Here is a 23,481-nt window from a genome sequence, read left to right as displayed (position 1 = left end):
ATTTTCAATCTGCCACCCTTCATTAGCCAAGACAGCAGTAATGTAAACATTATTTCATAACCACAACCATCCTATCTATGCCTAGAAGCAGTCCTGAAAATCAACTCATTTGTGTACAAATTTTTGATTGATATGAATAATATATGAAAAGAAATATATGAGGTAAAATGGGTAGCTATGATACGTAGATTTATTGAATTGTTATGGCACAAAAAGAGGCCATTTGTCCCTTCCAGTTTATCCCAGTCCCATTTTACATTTCTTTTCCATAGCCCCATAGCTTATTCTCTCTCAAGCATCTTTCCCATTTCCTTTTGGTAACAATCCATATTAATAACTACATTCTGTGAAATGTGTTTTTCTTCCACATCTGTATTTTAATGGTAATAGTGAGAATTATTTGCCTCCGTCATTGCTCTCCAAATCAGCCTTTGCTTGATATGCCTCCATTTGATCTCCTCCGTATTTTCCTTACATGAAGGAGAACAATTCCAATCATGGTCTTCATAAGGTAAATGCCAGCAATGTGCGTTTGGTTATATCACTGTGAATGAAGCAGGCAAAGCATGTTCTGATATAACTAGCAAACACGAGGAAATCTGCAGATGCTGGAAATTCAAACAACAACACACACAAAATGCTGGTGGAACACAGCAGGCTAGGCAGCCTGACGGTCCTGACGAAGGGTCTCAGCCCGAAACGTTGACAGCGCTTCTCCCTATTGATGCTGCCTGGCCTGCTGTGTTCCACCAGCGTTTTGTGTGTGTTGCTGTTCTGATATGACTATTATCTTGTAAAAATGCCCTTCATTTTGTCTTGTCTTGTCTTGTCCATACTGCATCAACCACCGCTCCTGGGCTAAAAATGTGCATGAGCAGTGTCTGGTTAAGTGCCTTGCTCAAGGACACACATGTTGCCTCGGCTGAGGCTCGAAATAGCGACCTACAGATCACCAGCCCAAAGCCTTAACCACTTGGTCACGCGCCAACACAAACAAAAAGAACAACTCATAATGATGAATCATTTTAATATTCTGAGTCTATGAGCCCTCCCTTGGTGTCAGAGTTGACCATGGATATTGCGTCCTAGCTGTCTGGATATGCAAGCCAGGGCAGTGTGATACGGAGAGCAAGCTGTTGCCCATGTAGCAGGCTCCCCCTCTCCATGAACCGAAATGAAAGGTAAAGACTGATATAGTTTGGTACCAGCAGCATCGGAGGAGTAGCCAGTCAGCATTGAACTCAATGTAGGACTGCTTTAGAGTTTTCCTTCTTCTAGGTGAGCGGCGAGACACAGCTTGCCAGTCCCATCTGCCCGAAGCAACTGGTTTTAAGCTGCCAGTAACTTGCCTTTTCCCCTTCTCCTGTTAGTAGAAACAATTCTGTCCAGCTTTGTAGCTAAGCCACACGTGAAGGCCAGGAGCTGGACTTGATTGTCAGAGGCTATTTGAGTTGCACACCATTCAACAGGTAGTGGGAGCTTGACCCCATTACCACCTCCAGCTATAAAAACCTTAAGAAACCGATATTTTAATACTGATCAATGTATTTATCATTGTGTTCAGATAAAGAATGCTTCTGAGTCAACAATCCCCATGATAATTACCCAAAAACAAATAACAGTTAGAACATTGAATTGTTCTAACATATCTACTGATAGGTTTACACTTGTGGGTTAAAATGTATGCATTTCTTGGTTAACTTAAACAAGCTGAAAATTCTTAAATATACCATCATAGAACCTAAAAGATCAATGGTATGAGATTAATTTGATGATTCATTTCAGCAATTTTCTTATCATTAATGTTTCTTATGAACCTTCAGTGAAAATAACCACTTTTTCAACAGTCTATTATAGAGAATGTTTCTGATGAGAGAGGTTAACAGAAGTCACAATTTCCTTCCTATCAGTGTGAATTTCTTAATTTACACCATGTAAAACATGCTAACAAAATACAAAAAGATTGTTCAGCCTGCATATTTTTGTCAGAACTGTTGATAATTCAGTGATCCACTTGCCCTGGTAATCAGCAATGAACCACAGCTTTTCGTAAAAACAAACTTCCATGTGAAAATTAAAAGATAATTGGAAATACATCAGATGACCTATAACACTGTAAGAAAGTAATTTGTTATCTCTCTACTAAGTCAGCAATGTTTGAAACTTATTTGTGTTTTTAATAATAAAGAACAGTAGGTTTTAAATTTTATTCTATCGCTTCTCGGTGCATGAAAGGCATACTGAATGTAAAACTTGCCTTTCCACAGAAAATAATAGGTGGTTCTGACAAAACCATGATATATTGGAATTGCTAATATTTTCACTCATACTTCACCACACAGCTAACAAACTTATGAAACTGAAGCAGATGCCACTCAAAGCCTATTGTTTTGTAAGTTTACTTTCCAGTTTTAAAGTTCATCCTGTACGCCGAATGCAATATCATTGGCAGCATAATGGTGGCTTGTTTAACACTGCTTCAATGAAACAGACCAACTAGGTTGTAAAAACAATTGCTAAATTGTTATTGATTATGCAACTGACTGAAGAAGGACTCTATAGATGTGGCACTTAGGTCAAAGTATTGACAATAAAAAAAATTGAAATATAAAAGTCAGATTGGTTATGATGTTGGAAGATGGACTGGTGGTTTTCTTAGAAACGTAGAAAAACTACAGCATAATATAGGCCGTTCAGCCCACATTGCTGTGCCGAACGTGTCCTTACCTTAGAAATTACCTAGGATGCCCTCACATCAGCTACCCCGCAGAGTGTTATACGGCCAGCTACATCATGGTCGATGTTCAGCTGGAGGGCCAAAGAATGCTTTAAGGAAGTGTAAGATCAGACCCGAGGACCTGGAGGATGTTGCTGCTGACTGTATCACTTGGTGACAGTTGTGTAGGGATGGGTTTCGTATTCTGGAGATGGAAAGAATAACCAGAAGACAGCAGAAGAGAGCCAGGAGAAATGCAGCCACAGTTGCCACCACTGCCACATATACATGTCCTACCTGCAAAAGAGCTTGTGGGTCCAGGATAGGACTGTATAGTCAACGAAGATCTCACCGTTAAAGGAGTGGACATCATCATCGGATTCCGATGGACAACCGAAGAAGAAGAAGACCTAGGATTACCCATCGCCGTATGTATTTCTCAGCTCCATGTACCTATCCAGGATGTACTTAAAAGAGCCTATTGCATCCGCCTCCACCACCATGCCTCCTTACTTACTCAATAAGTCTTGCATGGGGTACCTTATACTCTCTGTCTGTTTCTCCTCATCTCCATCCTAAATCATCTCCCTTGAATCTTGAGGTAATGTCTCCTAGTTCTAGTCCAGTCAAGTCAAGTCCCTTTTATTGTCATTTCGATCATAACTGCTATGTACAGTACATAGTGAAAATGGGACAATGTTTTTCAAGACCATGGTATTACATGACACAGTACAAAAACTAGACTGGACTATGTAAAAAACAACACAGAGAAAAACAAAAACAACTTCACTAGACTACAGGACTGCATAAAGTGCACAAAACAGTTCAGGCATTACAATAAATAATAAACAGGACAATAGGGCAGTAGGGCTTCAGTCCAGGCTCTGGATATTGAGGAGTCTAATAGCTTGGGGGAAGAAACTGTTACATAGTCTGGTCGTGACAGCCCGAATGCTTTGGTGTCTTTTCCCAGACGGCAGGAGTTTGTATGAGGGGTGCATGGGGTCCTTCATAATGCTGTTTACATTGCAGATGCAGCGTGTAGTGTAAATGTCAGTGATGGCAGGAAGAGAGACCCCGATGATCTTCTCAGCTGACCTCACTATCCGCTGCAGGGTCTTGTGATAGAGCTGGTGCAATTTCCGAACCAGGCAGTGATGCAGCTGCTTAGGATGCTCTCAATACAACCCCTGTAGAATGTGATGAGGATGAGGGGCGGGAGATGGACTTTCTGCAGACTTTGCAGAAAGTAGAGATGCTGTTGGGCTTTCTTTGCTATGGAGCTGGTGTTGAGGGACCAGGTGAGATTCTCCGCCAAGTGAACACCAAGAAATTTGGTGCTCTTAACGATCTCTACCGAGGAGCCATCGATGTTCAGCAGGGAGTGGTCGCTCCATGTCCTCCTGAAGTCAACAACCATCTCTTTTGTTTTGTTCACATTCAGAGACAGGTTGTTGGCTCTGCAGCAGTCCATTAGCCGTGCAGCTCCTCTCTGTAAGCTGACTCGTCATTCTTCCTGATGAGATCCACCACAGTCGTGTCATTAGCGAACTTGATGATGTGGTTCAAGCTGTGTGTTGCAGCACCTACCAACTGGTCTCACCTACCAATGGAAACAACTTTCCTACTATCTTATCTATCCCTTTCAACATTTTGTATGTTTCTATAAGATCCCCTCTCATTCTTCTGAATTCCAGAGAGTATAGTCCCAAGCAACTCAATCTCTCCTCATAGGTTAACCCTTTCATCTCTGGAATTAGCCTGGTGAACCTCCTCTGCACTGCCTCCAAAGCCACTATATCTTTCCTCAAGTGTGGAGACCAGAACTGCACACAGTACTCCAGGTGCGGCCTCACAAGTACCCTGTATAGTTGCAGCATGACCTCTCTGCTCTTGAATTCAATCCCTCTAGCAATGAAGGCCAACATTCTGTTTGCCTTCTTAATAACCTGTTGGACCTGCAAGCCAACTTTTTGCGATTCATGAACAAGCTCTCCCAAGTCCCTCCACACAACAGCATGCTACAATCTTTCACCATTTAAATAATAATCTGCTCTTCTATTTTTCCTTCTAATGTGGATGGTCTCACATTTATCCACATTGTATTCCATCTGCCAGACCTTGGCCCACTCATTTAACCTATCTATATCCCTCTGCAGACTCTCCACATCCTCTGTATAATTTGCTTTTCCACTTAGTTTAGTGTCATCAGCAAATTTTGCTACACTACACTCAGTCCTCTCTTCCAAATCGTCAGTGTAAATGGTAAACAACTGCAGGCCCAGCACTGACCCCTGAGGCACCCCACTCATCACTGACTGCCAACTGGAAGAAAACCCTTTTATACCAACTCTCTGTATTCTCATACACTTCTTCCGACTCCATGCATCCGTATCTTATTTAATCTTCCCTGTCTTATTGCACAGGACCAGATGTAAGTCGGCATTTTCCCTTGTAGGTTCACTAACATGCTGCTCAAGAAAGCCATTATGGATGTATTCTATGAAGTCCTCCTCAAGATTTCCTTGACCAACTTGATTCACCCAATCTATGTGGAAGTTAAAATACCCCATGACAACTGCCCTTCCATTCTTACAAGCCTCAGTTATTGGTTAATCTCCTCTGCCACTGCAATATTTTTATTAGGTGGCCTATAGACAACTCCCACCAGTGATTATTTTTCCCTTTACTATTCTTAATCTCTACCTAGATGGACTCAATATTCTGCTCTGTAGATCTTATATCGTCTCTCACAATCGCCCTGATCTCGTCCTTAATTGAGAGCGCCACCCCACCTTCTTTGCCTTCCTGCCTACCTTTCCATATTTCCTGATACCCTTGGATGTTTAATTCCCAGTCATCTCCACCATGCAACCAGGTTTCTGTAAAGGCCACTAAATCATAAGCCTTGGTACTGATCTGTGCCACAAGTTCACTAACCTCGTTTCTAATACTGCGGGCATTTAGATAAAGTGCCCTTATACTCATTGTCCTTTTAGAATCTAGTGACCTATGTGATTTTAGCTTTTTACTTTTTTGCTCTGTACTTTTACTTTTTTCTTCACTAACTCTAGCTTTGGTCTCTGCATCACTTCCCTCTTCTTTTCTGTGTGGGTTCGAATCTCCCTGCCATATTAGTTTAAACTTCCCCAATAGTACTGGCATACAATTTCCCTCGGACATTAATTCCAGCCCTGCCCAGATGTGATAGATAGGAGGGATAAGCTCAGATCGATGGTTTGAGATTTGTCAATTTTAATGCAAAAAGAATCATGAACAAAGAGGATGAGCTTAGAGCATGGATCAGTACTTGGAGCGATGACGTTGTGGCCATTACAGAGACTTGGATGGCTCAGGGGCAGGAATGGTTACTTGGAGTGCCAGGCTTTATATGTTTCAGAAAGGACAGGGAGGGAGGCAAATGAGGTGGGGGTGTGGCTCTGCCGATCAAAGATAGTGTCCTGGCTGCTGAAAATGAGGAAGTCATGGTGGGATTGTCTGTGGAGTCTCTGTGGGTGCAAGTTAGGAACAGGAAGGTGTCAGTAACTCTAATAGGTGTTTTTTATAGGCCATCAATAGTAACAGGAACATCGAGGAGCAAAGAGGGAGACAGATTCTGGAAAGGTGTAATAATAACAGGGTTGTCATGATGGGTGATTTTAATTTCCCAAATATTGATTGGCATCTCCCTAGGGCAGAGGTCGGCAACCTGCGGCTCCGGAGCCACATGCGGCTCTTTCATCTCTGTGATGCGGCTCCCCGTGGTTTGTTAGCTTTTGAAATGTAATTCGAAATCTGAAGATTATGGTGATCTTGTACAATCTGAAAACTTTGTGGAGACCCCATTTCCTGGCACATCCGAACCGGCTCATAGTTAGCCACCGTTCCGGCTAAGGGAGATAGCCTACGGGGGTTTGTGAGTACGTGTCTTTTGGAGCATCCGCGCCCACGGGAGGCGGGTTGAGGGAGGCTTTAAAGCAAGGCTGTTTAGTTCGAATAAAGTTACCTTTGACTGCAGTCTTTATTTTAGCGCTGCGTGTAGCACACCGCTACAACGTGTTTTTTTATCGCTATTAATATACATCACCACTGCCAATGCCTGACACCCGCCAGTGCGCGCTTTCTTTTAATTCTTCGATCCAAGGTAGGCTAACTATGGAGTAACCTTCAACCCAACGTCTTTTTTTCGGAGTTCAAAATGTTTTTGTTGCATGCAGAAATGTAATTTCGTTTTCTCTGCAGGAGTTCATCAATTTCATAAATGTAACACATTATAGTTTGTTTATACATAGCATAAAGGCAAAAAAAACCCATTGTATGCAGTGTTATTTCATTTTGTGGCTCCCAGTGTTTTCTTTTCTGTGGGAAATGGGTCCATATTGGCTCTTTCAGTGGTAAACGTTGCCGACCCCTGCCCTAGGGCAACGGGTTTAGATGGGGTCAAGTTTGTTAGGTCTGTTTGGGAAGGTTTCCTGACACAATATATAGATAAGCCTACAAGAGGAGAGGTTGTACTTGATCTGGTATTGGTAAATGAACCTGGTCAGATGTCAGGTCTCTCAGTGGGAGAGCATTTTGGAGATAGTGATCACAACTCTATCTCCTTTACCATAGCATTGGAGAGGGATAGGAACAGACAGGTTAGGAAAGGGTTTAACTGGAGTAAGGAGAAATATGAGGTTATCAGGCAGGAACTAGGAAGCGTAAATTGGGAACAGATGTTCTCAGGGAAATGTACAGCAGAAATGTGGCAAATGTTCAGGGGATATTTGTGTGATGTTCTGAACAGGTATGTTCCAAAGAGACAGGGAAAGGATGGTAGGGTACAGGAATGTGGTGTACAAAGTCTGTTGAAAATCAAGTCAAGAAGAAAATAAAAGCTTATGAAAGGTTAAAAAAAACTAGTGTAATGCTTGTGCTATCGGCGTGTGTTTGTCTAGGGAAAAAGCCATCCAAACCACCCCGATTGTGCCTCCCGTTTGCGCAGACGCGGTGTAATGCACGCTGGAACAAACTCACACATACGATATCAGACAGCACACAATGTACGTTTTATGGATTACACTTTATAAATCTTACTAGAACTAGGTAATTAATAGCAATACAATATAAAAAGAGAAAAAGGTGCCAGAACTTATCAAAGTTCAATCAGTTCATGTACAACCATTGGAGCTCAATTATTGAAGCTTTCTGTCGTCACTCGATCTTCTCTGACCTCCTGGACCCGCCGCCTGGGACCAACCTCAGTGGACATCCAGAGCGCATCCCAGCACATCCTTCCTCTTCGGTTCTCCTCCCGAAAAGCCCACCACTGACTCCAGGTTCCCACACATACAGACAAAACAACATCACTTCCATTAGTTAGTTCCTCTGTTATCAATAATTATAACCCAAACATTCTAACTAAATAGAGACAACAACACATACAAAATGCTGGTGGAGCACAGCAGGCCAGGCAGCATCTATAGGAGAAGTACTGTCAACGTTTCGGGCCGAGACCCTTCGTCAGGACTTGCTTGTTATTACCTCATCAGATACATGCACAGAAGCCATTTCATTATAACACTACAAAGAAGCCATTTTATACATGCAGGTAACAGTTAACATTACAGTAAATAATCTGAGAACCCTACACTAGCTAATGATAGAGATCTAGGAGATTATAAGGCTAGCAGGAAGGAGTTTAAGAATAAAATTATGAGAGCCAGATGGGACCATGAGGAGGCCTTGGTAACAGGATTAAAGAAATCTCCAAGGCATTCCACAGGTATGTGAAGAGCAAAAGGGTAAGACATGAGAGAATAGCACCAATCAAGTCTGACAGTGGAAAAGTGTGTATGGAACCAGAGGAGATAGCAGAGGTACTTAATGAATACTTTGCTACAGTATTCACTATGGAAAAGGATCTTGGCAACTGTAGTGATAACTTAGAGTGGTTTGAAAAGCTTGAGCATATAGACATTAAGAAAGAAGTAAGACATTAAGAAAGCATCAAGTTGGATAAGTCTCCAGGACTGGACAAGATGCACCCTAGGCTACTGTGGAAGGCAGGGGAGGAGATTACTGAGTCTCTGGCAATGATCTTTGCATCATCAATGGGGATGTTGGAGGTTCTGGAGGATTGGAGGTTTGCAGTTGTCATTCCCTTATTCAAGAAAGGGAGTAGAGTTAGCTCAGAAAATTATAAACCAGTGAGTCTTACTTCAGTGGTTGGTAATTTGATGGAAAAGATCTTGAAAGACAGGATTTATGAACATTTGGAGAGGCATAATATGATTAGAAATAGTCAGCATGGATTTGACAAAGGCAGGTCATGCCTTACCAGCCTAATTGAACTTTTTGAAGATGTGACTAAACACATTGATGAAGGTAGAGCATTAGATGTGGTATATATGGATTTCAGCAACACATTTGAAAAGGTAGCCCATACAAGGCTTATTGAGAAAGTAAGGAAGCATGGGATCAAAGAGGATATTGCTTTGTGGATCCAGAATTGACTTGCCCATAGAAGGCAAAGAGTGGTTGCAGACGGGTCATATTCTGCATGGAGGTTGGTGACTAGGAGTGTGCCTAAGGAATCGGTTCTGGGACCCCTTCTCTTTGTGATTTTTATAAATATCCTGGATGAGAAAGTGGAGGGATGGGTCAGTAAATTTGCTGATGACACAAAGGTTGGAGGTAGGGAGGGCTGTCAAACGTTATAGTGGGACATTGATAGGATGCAAAACTGGGCTGAGAGGTGACAGATGTAGTTCAACCCAGAAAAGTGTGAGGTGGTTCATTTTGTTAGGTCAATTATGATGACAGAATATAGTATTAATGGTAAGACTCTTGATAGTGTGGAGGATCAGAGGGGTCTTGGGGTCCAAGTCCATAGGTCACTCAAATCTGCTGTGCAGGTTGACTCTGTGTTTAAGAAGGCATACATCAACCATGGGATTGGGCTTAAGAGGGGAGAGGTACTGTTACAGCTATATAGAACCCTGGTCAGACCCTACTTGGAGTACTATGTTCAGTTCTGGTTGCCTCACTACAGGAAGGATGTGAAAACGATAGAAAGAGTGCAGAGGAGATTTCAGATTCAGTTTATTGTCATTTAGAAACTACAAATGCAATGCAGTTAAAAAATGAGACAATGTTCTTCCAGAATGATATCACAAAAGTATATGACAAAACAGACTACACCAGAAAATCCACGTAATGTTTGGCAATCCCCAATCCAGAGTCCAGAGAGGCTGCTGCATATTAATATCACGCTATCGTCTAACGCGTTCCCCGGAAAGGAGCTCCAAATCCACCAGACAAAAACAAGACCAAAAACTAAAGCTACAAGACCTGCACAAAACCACATAGTTACAACAGTGCAAACAATAGCATAATTGTGCTATGGGCACAGTAAAAATAGTTCAAGATGTTAAAGGGCTGTAAGTTCAAAAGAAATCACCACAGTTTCCACAAGTCCCCAGGGTCCCAACAGACTCGCCATCCTACGCTGGTGGCAGAAGGGAGTACCCCCGCTGTGGACTTCCAAGGCGCCACCCGACTCAGCCTCGCAGACGCAGCACACACTGAAAGTGACCTGAGTCCGTCGAAAGGACTCCAAGTCCGTCGAACCTCCGAGCTGACGACCATCCCCTTCGGCACAGCTTCTCCGAGCACCATCCTCTGCCAAGCATATTAAGACGGCCCCGCCAACGGCCATCGGCAACGCGACCCCGAGGACTAGGGCCTGTTCTTCTCAGCAGAGTCCCGGGCCTCACAGCAGCAGCAGCAACAAAGAAGGTCTTCCTGGAAATTCCCGATGTTTTTCCGTGCTTCCACATCCATTTTCAATCGATTATGATTGCGTACGGCACCCCACTTCACAAATAACAGATAATCAGTTCTGGAGTGGCCACTGACCTGATAGAGGACTATAAGATGAGGAGAAGCATTGATCATGTGGATAGTCAGAGGCTTTTTCTCAGGGCTCAGGGTATCATGAGAGGGCACAGTTTTAAGGTGCTTTGAAGTAGGTACAGAAGAGATGTCAGGTGTAAGTCTTTTACGCAGAGAGTGGTGAGTGCGTGGAATGAGCTGCCGGCTGCTGACAAATGGTGGAGGCAGATACAATAGAGTTTTTTAAGAGACTCCTGAATGGCTACAAGGAGCTTAGAAAAATAGAGGGCAATGGGTAAAGCCTAAGTAGTTTGAAGGTAGAGACATGTTCGGCACAGCTTTGTGGACTGAAGGGTCTGTATTGTGCTGTATGTTTTTTATGTTTCTAAACTGTTTTTCCCAGAGAGTGGTAAATCGGTGGAATTCTCTGCCCAGGCAAGTAGTTGAGGCTTCTTCACTAAATATATTTAAGATACAGTTAGATTTTTACTATCTAACTGTATCTTAGATATATTTTAGTAGGAGAATTAAGAGTTATTGGGAAAAGGCAGGGAGATGGTGCTGAGTTTACAGACAGATCAGCCCTGATCTTATTGAATGGCGGGGTGGGCTCAATGGGCCGGAAAACCTACTCCTGCTCCTATTTCTTATGTTCTTCTGCTCTTATCACCTGCCTATCTTCCCTCTCACACTGTTTCCAAGCTTACTCTATTTGTGAGCCAACCTCCCCTTCTTCCGTCTCTTCAGTTCGGTTCCCAGCAATCCTAGTTTAAACTCTCCTCAATAGCCTTAGCAAACCTCCCTGCCAGGATATTGGTCCCCCCTCAGATTCAAATGCAACCATTCCTTTTTTGGGTCAGGTCTGTCCCAAAAGCGATCCCAATGATCCAGAAATCTGAATCCCTGCCTCCTGCTCCAAGCCTTCAGCCACTCACTTATTCTTTACCTTACTCGATTCTTATACACACTGTTGCATGGCACAAGCAGTAATCCCGACATTACTACCCTTGAGGTCCTGCTCCTCAACTTCCTTCCTAACTCCCTGTAGTCTGTTTTCAGGACCTCCTTCCTTTTCCTACCTATGTTGTTGGTACCAATATGTACCACAACTTCTGGCTGTTCACCTTCCCACTTCAGGATATCATGGATGCGATCAGAAACATCCTGGGCCCTGGCACCTGGGACGCAAACTGCCATCCGAGTTTCTTTCCTGCATCCACAGAATCGCCTGTCTGACCCCCTAATTATAGAGTCCCCTATCACTACTGCCTTCATTCATTCATTTGTATATTTACTTGCTTAAACTGTTCTCCAACGTATGGCTGAAATTAAAATAAGAAGAATGATACTTAATAAATAATTAAACAGAATAGTAGGTTATGATGAATTAAAGTGACAGAGCAAAAAAATCAAGAATAAGAATTTAATATCGCAGGGCTTACTGTAAATAGAAATGGAACATAGACTGACCTACATATTAGCAATAGTATATTGACAACAGAGAGAAAAAATCTAGTATTGAGTAAAGCTGAGAATGAACTCTTATTGAAGATAGACAAGAGTTAAAGAGAATGAGTTCGAACTGATAGGTGTTGCCTACGGACTACTAGAACTGGAAGGGAGGTGAGGAAAGAGATAAGATAAGTAACTAATAAATATAGAATAACACTCTGCTTACCATTTGCAGCCCTGCAATGTCAACATATCCTGCTAAACTTACTGTTTTAATCATCCTGTAAGGCAAAGTGGTCTATGATGGGCAACTTGGCCACTGACAGTGGAGACTATGATTTTGCCCACTGAACAGTCAAGATAGACTACTGACAACTTGTCCTTTAGTTATTGGAGATATACAGAAAACAATGAAAGTTAATAAAAAACATATTATTATCAATTTACATAAATCAATTTAAATATTAATATTAATTAGATGTAAAAAGGTCAAGTTGCCTACCATCATTAGCTTTTATTGAAAATTGATTGCCACATTCACATTCATATCTGTTTTGGATATGGCAGTTCATCACAGTATAAGCTTGGTTTGTCTGTTTTGGAATCTGGCATCAGGCATGCAGACAAGATGCCTGTGAAAGTGTGTAACTGGGGCATCAGTTTTGGTGATGTTGGCCTACCCTTCCTGCGGTAACTTCTACTTTACAAAAAGACCACTCGACAACTTGATGGTCAAAAGAGCATCTTTATCTGGGACGGCAAATGATATTTACAATACAGAGGCTTCCAGGTACCTCGTGCGGCCTGGGTGGAGGAACAATAAACAATGCATACTGGGAGTAAAAAGAGCGGAAGTAAAGACCCTGCCAACCCCAGATCCCGCCTCTTGCTACCAACAGCTTCCCGATTAGTATTAACTTACTTTTAATAATACTCACATTACAACACTTCCAGTTAAGCTGGAGGAATTAGTGGACTCTGCTTCAAGCTTTGTCTTGAGAAGATTCTAACTGGTGGACAGTGGAAAATATTAAAAAAGATCTGCTCAGTATGATATAAAATTCTCCTGGAATCTGTGTTTCTGTGTTGTACAAAGTAGGTGCTGATTCATACATTGCATCTCCCAGTTCAGCATAAGAATCTGGCCATAAGTAATTGACCGGAGTTGAGAAACTGCCCAGCCAGAGACAAGTATGTTGCAATTATTTCATAGTGTTCAAGACCTATTCTTGCTGCACAGGTTCTTCATTACTCTGCACTCACTTAGTTCGGACCTATCAGACCAATCAATGAGACACCGCATGGTGCCAGGGCCTGGTACAATGTACAGCAGTTGAGTGTATGAGCAATTACAAACCCCTGTCACAAAATTGATAAGAAAGCCGTTGGCAGATAACTCAGCTATGCCTGTAGCTTTGCTGTTTATCAATGCATCAATTATTTGTGTTTCTGGATTCCCTGAGAAACCTACTCAATTATTCCAAATAAAATTACTAATTAAAAATTAAAGCTATTAAAGTATTTAAAATCGCATTAGGATATCTCCTAAGTTCTTAAACATAAATACGTATAGCATAGCATAAACATGAAAAATTCTTCGGATGCTGTTAATACAAAGCAACACACACAAAATACTGGAGGAACCCAACAGGTCAGATATCCTTTCCAAAGATGCTCCCTGATCTGCTGAGTTCCTCCAACAGAAAGCATAGTTTGCTCTTCTTCCTCACCATCTAATATTGCCACTAAAATGAATGAACTTGAATAACCTGCACTGGGTCGAGCTGGAGTAATGCCCCTGTAGATTCCCTGGGTGCTAGAGTGCTGCAATTTCTGCACATTCATTCAAGGTTGCAGGAACACATTCACTGGCAGGAATCTTGAATTTTTTGAAATTCTCTGGATGTCCATGAAGACTCAATTTGCTATTGTTTACAGACATACTGTAATTGCTGGCAATTCATTAATGAACAGATAATGAACATCAGCAAGATCTTCCCAAGTGGATTGTACTTACAGATTTGGATAAGATAAGATACAGGAAACTCAGAGAGACCAAAAGCAACAGGATAAACTGTGTACTGAAGGCCCTGTTTATGGCCCGTACATGATATATCACCCAATATGTTCTTTAATATTACATAAATTACATTAAAGAATAAAACTATTTTCATAGTATTGCTAAATCTCAGGGAAAAAAAACAAAATTATAAGGAATGTGTCAGAAAGATCATTTCTTACAATGTTTAATGTGATTTTACCTTGGTACTATGAAGCTACCACTTTTAACTACAGTAAATCTTAGCGGAGCATTAAATTTGTACAGTGACAGGTCTGACCTCTGCTTGCACAGCTAATAAGAATATGTCAAGCTCTGAAATACTCCTGGATATGGGCCATGTCTCAGCACTTTTAAAAATAGAAAAATAATTAGAGGTCTAAACACACAATGTGATTACTTTATTACATAGATTAAAGCATACAGCATCAGGAAGGCTTTTCTTATGTGGGATTTTGCCATATGCACTTTTCAGCCTGGCCAATACTTGCAAAACTGCAGAGTCCAGTTACTCACACAACACAATAAAGATTAACTTGAAATTAGGTGAGCTGGGTTAACTCTCTTCTGCAGCATGTTGGCTTTGAGAAAACTGGAAGATCAGCAGTTTCCTAAACTACTTTGGACATGAAAGATGTACTGGTGGTCTGGTTACTAAATCCTCTGGGAAAACAGAGTACAGTATGGCAGCAGACATAATTATTATAAGGAGTTTTTTAAAGTTTAGCTATCAGTTTTATTTGTCTCATGTACATTGAAACATATAGTGAAATGCGTTATTTGTATCAAATCAAATCGGAGAAGCTTCCAGAGGAAGCCCATGAGGTCACAGGAGAAGGTATAAACTCTTTACAGACAGCAGCAGGAGTTAAGAAGTGCGTGGGAGGGTGGAATCGACTTATCGGGGAAAGCCACACCATTGAACTCATCTACATGAATCGCTGTCACCGGAAAGCAGTATCCATCATCGAGAACAACCTCCACCATCCAGGGCATGCTCTCTTCTTGCTACTGTTGTCAGGAAGGAGGTAAAGGAGCGTACGGAACAGGTTCAGGAACAGTAATTACCCCTCAACCATTAGCCTCATGACCCAGAGGGTATAATTTCACTCACCCCAACACTGAACTGAAAACTACCAATGGTTTCACATTCATATAAGAGTCTCATATTCTCAATATTTATTGCTTATTTAGTAGTATAATTATTTTTCTTTCTTGTTTTCTTTCAAAAATCATAAAAATATATAGACAGAGTGCCTAAGTCTGTACATTATGCCTTTCCAGTCACTAAATAAGAGGTAATACTACTGAGCTAAATTCCCTTACCTCTGCTTCTCAACCACCTTCCTATTTTAACCAATATACAGTACAGTGCAAAACTTCGAGGCACTCTCGCTATATATATGTGCTTAAGACTTTTTCTTTCGGAATTTACTTGTTTGTCCATCTTGTGTGTGGTCTTTCATTGACTCTATTGTGCATGTTTGTACGTACAATCAATGCATGCGAGAAAATGCATCTCAGAGTTTCTACGTGGGCTTTGATAATCTAATCATTCTGATCCCTGAGCTGAGTCAGACTCTATGGTGAAGAGTGCATTAGCGATAGGGGATTCCACTGTTAGAGGAGCAGACAGGAAATTCTGGCAATGTGAAAGAGACACCAGAATGGTGTTTTGCTTCCTTAGTGCCAGGGTCAGGTCAGTCTTGGATTGAGGCCACAGCATTCTAAAGGGGGAGGGTAAGCAGCTAGAAGTTATGGTACGTATTGGTACCAATGGCATAGATAGGAAAAAGGAGGTGGTCCTGATGAAAGAACGAAGGGGGTTAGGTAAAAAGCTGAAAAGCAGGATCTCCAGGGGAGTAATCTATATATTATACTCTGTGCCATGTTGCATTGAGGGTAAGAATAGAATGATTTGGCAGATAATGTGTGGCTGAGGGATTGGTGCAAGGGGCAGAGTTTCTGTTTTCTGGATCATTGGAATCCATTCTAGGAAAGGTCGGATCTGTACACCTAAGTCTGAGAGGGAGCAATATCTTTGCAGGCAGATTTACCACAGCTGCTGTGGAGAGCTAAGATTAATTTGGCAGGGGTATGGGAACCAGAGTGATAGGGCTGAGCAAAGCACAGTTAAGATAGAAGTAGATGAAGTCTGCAGCGAGACTGTGAGGAACGTTACATTAGTCATGGGGGAATTTCAATATAGATAGATATAATTTATCTATAGACAGATAGATAAACTATTGATCCCAAAGGAAATTACAGTGTCACAGTAGCATTACAAATGCACAGATATTCAAATATACAAATATTGGCAGAGAAGTAAGAAAGAATAAAAGAATAATTTACCTCAAACAGTCTAATGGGGTGGGGGGGGGGGGTCATCAATTCCCCGGCTGTAGGTTGATTGATTATAGAGTCTAATGGCTAAGGGTAAGAGTGACCTCATGCAGTGCTCTTCGGAGCAGTGCAGTTGTCTTAGTCTATTACTGTAAGTGTTCCCCTGTTCAGCCAGGGTGGCATGCAGAGGGTGAGAAACATTGTCCAGAATTGCCAGAATTTTCCAGAAGGTCCTTTGTTCTATCACAGTCTCCAGTGTGTCCAGTTTGACTCCTATAACAGAGCCAGCTTTTGAATCAGTTTATTGAGCTCAGCACAGCACCACATAGAAGATTGTACTGGCAAAATCGGACTGGTAGAACATGTGAAGGAGAGGACTGCATACTCCGAAAGACTTCAGAGTCCCCAGGAAGGAGAGGCTACTCTTGCCCTTCTTGTACACAGCCTCTGTGTTGGTGCTCCACTCAAGTCTGTCATCCAGGTGCATCCCCAGGTACTTGTAGGTTCTCACCACATCCACGTCCTCACCACCAATTGTAATAGGGAGTGGTGCAGGTTTAGATTCCCTGAAGTTCCTCAGCATCCCCTTTGTCTTACTGATGTTGAACTGCAGATGATTCAGCTTGCACCATTTAACAAAGTCCTCCCAACCTCCCATCCCTCCACTGTTGCTGAGGCATCAGTAATTTCTGCAGATGACATGACTTAGGTGACGCGTCTGCAGATGATATGCAGGTAGATTGGGAACATCAGGCTGGTGCTGCATCACAAGTGAGAGGATTTGTAGAATGCCTAGAAAGTGTCCTTTTAGAGCACCTTCTGGTTGAGCCCACTAAGAGAAAGGCAATTCTGGATAGGGTATTGTATAAAGAACTATATATGATTTGGGAGCTTAAGGTAAAGGAATCTTTAGGAGACAGTGATGATAATGTGATAGAATTTACCAGCAGTCTGAGAGGGAGATGATAAAATCAGATGTATCAATATTACAGAGGAGTAAAGGGAATAGAGGCAAGAGGGAGGAGGTGGCCAGATTTGGTTGGAAAGGGACACTTGCAAAGATGATGGTCAAACAGCAAAGGCTGGAGATTCAGGGGGAAATTTGGAAGGTGCAGGATAGATACAGCCCAAAGACGAAGAGGTATTCTAAAGGGAAAATGAGGCATCCATGGCTGACAAGAGAAGTCAAAGACAGTGTAAAACAAAAGATAGTGCACACAATATTGCAAAAATTAGTAGGAAGTTAGAGGATTGGGAAACTTTTAAAAAGCATCAGAAGGCAACTAAAAATCCTTAAGGAGAGAAAAGATGAAATATGAAGGTAATGTAACCAATAATATTATTAAATAATATTCAATAGATTTTTGATTGGTCAGAATATGAAGGGATATGGGGGGGGAAGGAAGGAGACTGGGCTGAGAGGGAAAATGGATCAGCCGTGATGGAGTGGCAGAGCAACTCCATGGGCCAGATGGTCTAATTCTTCTCCTATGTCTTATGGTCTTATGGTTTTATAATATAAAAGATGATAACAAAAGTTTTTTTTTCAGATATACAGTATAAAGAGTAAAAGAGAATTGAGAGTGGATATCAAACCACTGGAAAGTTACACTGAAGCGGTAGTAATAGGGGCACAAAAAATGGTGGACAGAAGTAATAAGTCTTTTGTATCAGTCTTCATTATGGAAGACACTTGCAGTATGCCAGAAATTCAAGGGTATTATGGGGTCAGAAGTGAGTGTTTTGCTATTATAAGATAAGGTTTTTGGGAAGCTAAAAAGTCTGAAAGTAGATAAGCCACCCAAACCAGATAGATTATACCTCAGGTTTCTGAAACAGGTAGCTGAAGACATTCTGGAGCACTATTAATGATCGTTCAAGGATCATAAGATATAGTTCCAGAGGACTGGAAAATTGCAAATATCCCTCTACTCTTTCAGAAGGGAGAGGTGCAGAAGAAAGGAAATTATAGGCCAGTTAGTCTGTTTTCCATGCTTGGGAAGATGTTGGAGTCGATTATTAAGGATGAGGTTTCGGGGTTCTTAAAAGTCGGCTAAAGTTAGCATAGTTACCTTAAGGGAAAATCTGTTGGAATTCTTTGAGAAAGTAACAGAAAGGATAGGCAAAGGAGTGTCAGTGGGTGTTGTTTACTTGGATTTTCAGAATAACTTTGATAAAGTGCTACACAAGAGGCTGCTTAACAAGACAGGAGTACATTGTATTACAAGAAAGTTACTAACATGGACAGAAGATTGGCTGACTGGCTGCAGGCAAGTGTGAGAATAAATGGGACCTTTTCAGGTTGGCTGCTCGTGACTAGTGGTATTTCGCAGGGGTGTGACTAGTGGTATTCCACAGGGGTGTGACTAGTGGTGTTCCGCAGGGGTGTGACTAGTGGTGTTCCGCAGGAGTGTGACTAGTGGTATTCTGCAGGGGTGTGTCTAGTGGTGTTCCGCAGGGGTGTGACTAGTGGTATTCCGCAGGGGTGTGACTAGTGGTGTTCCGCAGGAGTGTGACTAGTGGTATTCCGCAGGGGTGTGTCTAGTGGTGTTCCGCAGGGGTGTGACTAGTGGTATTCCGCAGGGGTGTGACTAGTGGTGTTCCGCAGAAGTGTGACTAGTGGTATTCCGCAGGGGTGTGTCTAGTGGTGTTCCGCAGGGGTGTGACTAGTGGTATTCCGCAGGGGTGTGTCTAGTGGTGTTCCGCAGGAGTGTGACTAGTGGTATTCCGCAGGGGTGTGTCTAGTGGTGTTCCGCAGGAGTGTGACTAGTGGTATTCCGCAGGGGTGTGACTAGTGGTGTTCCGCAGGAGTGTGACTAGTGGTATTCCGCAGGGGTGTGACTAGTGGTATACCGCAGGAGTGTGACTAGTGGTGTTCCGCAGGAGTGTGACTAGTGGTGTTCCGCAGGGGTCGGTGTTGGGCTTGCTTCTTTTCATTTTATACATCAATGATTTGAATAACAGGATTCATGGCTTTGTTGCCAACTTTGCCAATGATACGAAGGTGGATGGAGGAACAGATATTGTTGAAGAAACAGTCTGACTTAGACAGATTGGGAGAATGGGCAAAGAAGTGGAACATAATGTCAGGAAATGTATAGTCATGCACTGTGGCAAAAAGAACAAAGGTGTAGAATATTTTCTAAACGGAGAAAATTTAGGGGGCAAAGGGACCTGGGTGTTCTTATGCAAGATCCCCTAAATGTTAACTTCCCAGTTGAGCCGATGGTAAGGAAGGCAAATACAATGTTAGCATCCATTTTGACAGGACTAAAACATCGGAGCTAGGATGCAATGCTGAGACTTTATAAGGCGTTCTTTTTTCAGTCTGAATGTGGAGTATTGTAAGCAATTTTGGGCCTCTTATCTGGAAAATCATGTTCTGCGATTGGAGTGAGTCCAGCAGAGGTTCACAAAATTGATTCAAGGAATGAAAGGGTTAGTGTATGAGGAGTGTTTGATAGCTCTGGGCCTGTACTCACTGGAGTTTAGAAGAATGTGCGGGGGATCACAGTGCAACCAAATTCTGAAAGGCCTAGATACAGTGGATGTGGAGAAAATGTTTCCTATAGTGGGTGATTCTAGGACCAGAGAGCAATGCTTCAGAATCGAGGATTGTCCATTTAGAGCAGAGATGAAGAGGAATTTCTTTACCCAGAGGATAGCGAATCAGTGGAACTCCTTGCCTCAAAAAGCTCTGCAGGCTAAGTCACTGTGTATATTTAAAGTGGGGGTTGATAGATTCTTGTTTAGCCAAGGAGTTCACGTAATGGGGAAAAGGCAGGGTAATGGAGTTGAGAGAGATAATAGATCATCTATAGTGGAATGGTGGAGCAGACTTGATGGGAAGGTAGTCTAATTATGCTCCTATGGCTTATGGTCTTATGGTAAGCAATCTCCTTGTATCTAAAAATTTCATTGGGCTAGCCCTTGACATTGATGGAAAATCCAAGTATTCAAACCTGCTTTTACAATGCTGTTCACTCTTCCTTCAGGCAACAAGTGGGTAGCAAATTCCCTCTTTCCTGACAGGAATTAGTTACTGGATGTCTTGCCTAAATGTCATTAATTCTCTTTGTTGCCTTGAGGATGCGCAACATTTCACCTTCACTTCTCACTGTATAATTTGAACATTTTTGCATTTCTCTTCCTGAGAAAAATGACATGGGGCAGAAAGTCAGCCCTATTGCTATTCGTTGCATCATTCCAAATGTTATTGATGTTATTCCAGAGATGCAGTGACCAACATTTGACAGATGAAGTCGTCTAAATGCGCTGTCTCCAGTGAGCTGTTTACAGTTTCCACTTACTTACCACCCAAGCTGAAGCATTCTGCATTTTGTTGAACAGATGTTGAAATCTCTGCCAGCCATAAATTCAATATATCCAATCAAAAATTAGTCAGTATTATTGAAATATATTGTTTCACTGAGGCACTTTATTATGTTAATATATACTAATGTACGTCAATTAAAAATATTACATCGTACACTTGTGGCAATAGATTTCTACCTAAGAAAAAAGAATAGATTTCATTTCAATGAAGCAAATAGGGTATGTGAAGCTAATAATTCATAAAATGCATAAAACTTTGTCTTTAGATATGATCCAATCCCTCCATCCTAAAGGATGAAACAGGATGATACCCCAAATAGCAACATACGTTTTTTTGAAAATTAGAGGGTTACCACAGGATTTTCAGAGTGCAAATAAAATGATTCAAACTTGTGGAAATAAGGTTAAGATCAATTCTCACTCATTTAGGAGCAAGAAGGCTGTGAGTGGAATACCTGAAAGGATTTCCATAGCGAAGGCATTTTACTACTTGGGGTTAAAAAGAGGTAAAACTGCACAGGCGCGTGATGTCAGCCAGTAGAGTGGGAAAAGTTTAAAAAGAAGACTGCTATATCCAGCAGGCAGTGGAGTGAGAGGTGGCAGAGTGATAGGGCTTTGGCTCAACGGGATTAGGTGGTAATGGGACAAGGCGAGGTAGGTTTACTATGCTAATTGTGGAAAGGATGTAGTATGTGTGTGAGGCTGGTTTTCTGTGTGCGGTGTCAGATTTTGGAGGTCCTGGAGTCTCCCAGCCTCCCAGACGGCCATATCTGAACCTGGTGTATCAAGCTGCAGCTCCTAAGAGACTAAGTTAGGGCACTGGAGATGCAGCTCGATGACTTTCGCTTGGTCAGGGAGAGCGAGGAGGTGATAGAAAGGAGTTATAGGCAGGTGGTCACACCAGGGCCATGGGAGACAAACAGGTGGGTAATAGTCAGGAGAGGGCAGGGGAAGAGTCAGGTACTAGAGAGTGCACCTGTGGCTGTGCCCCTTGACAATAAGTACTCCTGCTTGAATACTGTTAGAAGGGGACAGCCTACCTGGGGGAAATGGCAGTGGCTGTGCCTCTGGCATAGAGTCCAGCCCTGTGTCTCAGAAGGGTAGGGAAGGGAAGAGGAAGGCAGTAGTGATAGGGGACTCTATAGTTAGGGGGTCAGACAGGCGATTCTGTGGACACAGGAAAGAAACTCAGATGGTAGGTTGCCTCCCAGGTGCCAGGGTCCAGGATGTTTAAGATCACGTCCACGATATCCTGAAGTGGGAAGGTGGTACATATTGGTACCAATGACATAGGTAGGAAAAGGGAAGAGGTCCTGAAAGAGGACGACAGGGAGTTAGGAAGGAAGTTGAGAAGCAGGACCTCATAGGTAGTAATGTCGGGATTACTGCCTGTGCCACGCGACAGCAAGAATAGGAATAGAATGAATTGGAGGATAAATGCATGGCTGAGGGATAGGAACATGGGGCAGGGATTCAGATTTCTGGATCATTGGGACCTCTTTTGAGGCAGGTGTGACCTCTACAAAAAGGTTGGGTTGCACATGAATCCCAGGGGGACCAATACCCTGACGGGGAGGTTTGCTAAGGCTACTGAGGAGAATTTAAACTAGAATTGTTGGGGGGTGGGAACGAAACTGAAGAGACTGGGGAAGAGGCGGTTGGCTCACAAATAGAGAAAGCTTGGAGACAGTGAGTGAGGGAAGATAGGCAGGAGATAGAGAAGGGACACACTCAGACCGTCAGTTTGAGATGTGTCTATTTTAAAGCAAGGGGTATTGTGAACAAAGCAGATGAGCTTAGAGTTTGGATCAGTACTTGGAGATATGATGTGGTGGCCATTACAGAGACTTGGATGGCTCAGGGACAGGAATGGATACATCAAGTGTCGAGTTTTAGATGTTTCAGAAAAGACAGGGAGGGAGGCAAAAGAGGTGGAGGTGTGGCACTGTTGATCAGAGATAATGTTACAACTGCAGAAATGGTGGACGTCATGGAGGGATTGTCTATGGAGACTCTGTGGGTGGATATATACATGGTAAATGGTAGGGCATTGAATAATGCAGTAGAACAGAGTGATCTAGGAATAACGGTGCATAGTTCCCTGAAGGTGGAATCTCATGTGGATAGGGTGGTGAAGAACGCTTTTGGTATGCTGGCCTTTATAAATCAGAGCATTGAGTATAGGAGTTGGGATGTAATGTTAAAATTGTACAAGGCATTGGTAAGGCCGAGTTTGGAGTATTGTGTACAGTTCTGGTCACCGAGTTATAGGAAAAATATCAACAAAATACAGAGAAGATTTACTAGAATGTCATCTGGGTTTCAGCACCTAAGTTACAGGGAAAGGTTGAACAAGTGTAGAAGGTTGAGGGGGGACTTGATAGAGGTATTTAAAATTATGAGGGGGATAGATAGAGTTGACGTGGATAGGCATTTTTCATTGAGAGTAGGGGAGATTCAAACAAGAGAACATGAGAGTTAGGGGGCAAAAGTTTAAGGGTTACATGAGCGGGAGTTTCTTTACTCAGAGAGTGTCAGCTGTGTGGAGCTTCCAGTAGAAGTGGTAGAGGCAGGTGTGGTATTGTCATTTAAAGTAAATTTGGATAGGTATATGGATAGGAAAGGAATGGAGGGTTATGGGCTGAGTGTGGGCCAGTGGGACTAGGTGAGAGTAAGCATTCGGCACAGACTAGAAGGG

The sequence above is a fragment of the Hypanus sabinus genome, chromosome 14 (genome assembly GCF_030144855.1).
Source record: "Hypanus sabinus isolate sHypSab1 chromosome 14, sHypSab1.hap1, whole genome shotgun sequence".
Classification (NCBI taxonomy): Eukaryota; Metazoa; Chordata; class Chondrichthyes; order Myliobatiformes; family Dasyatidae; genus Hypanus; species Hypanus sabinus.
This window is presented reverse-complemented; position numbering follows the sequence as displayed.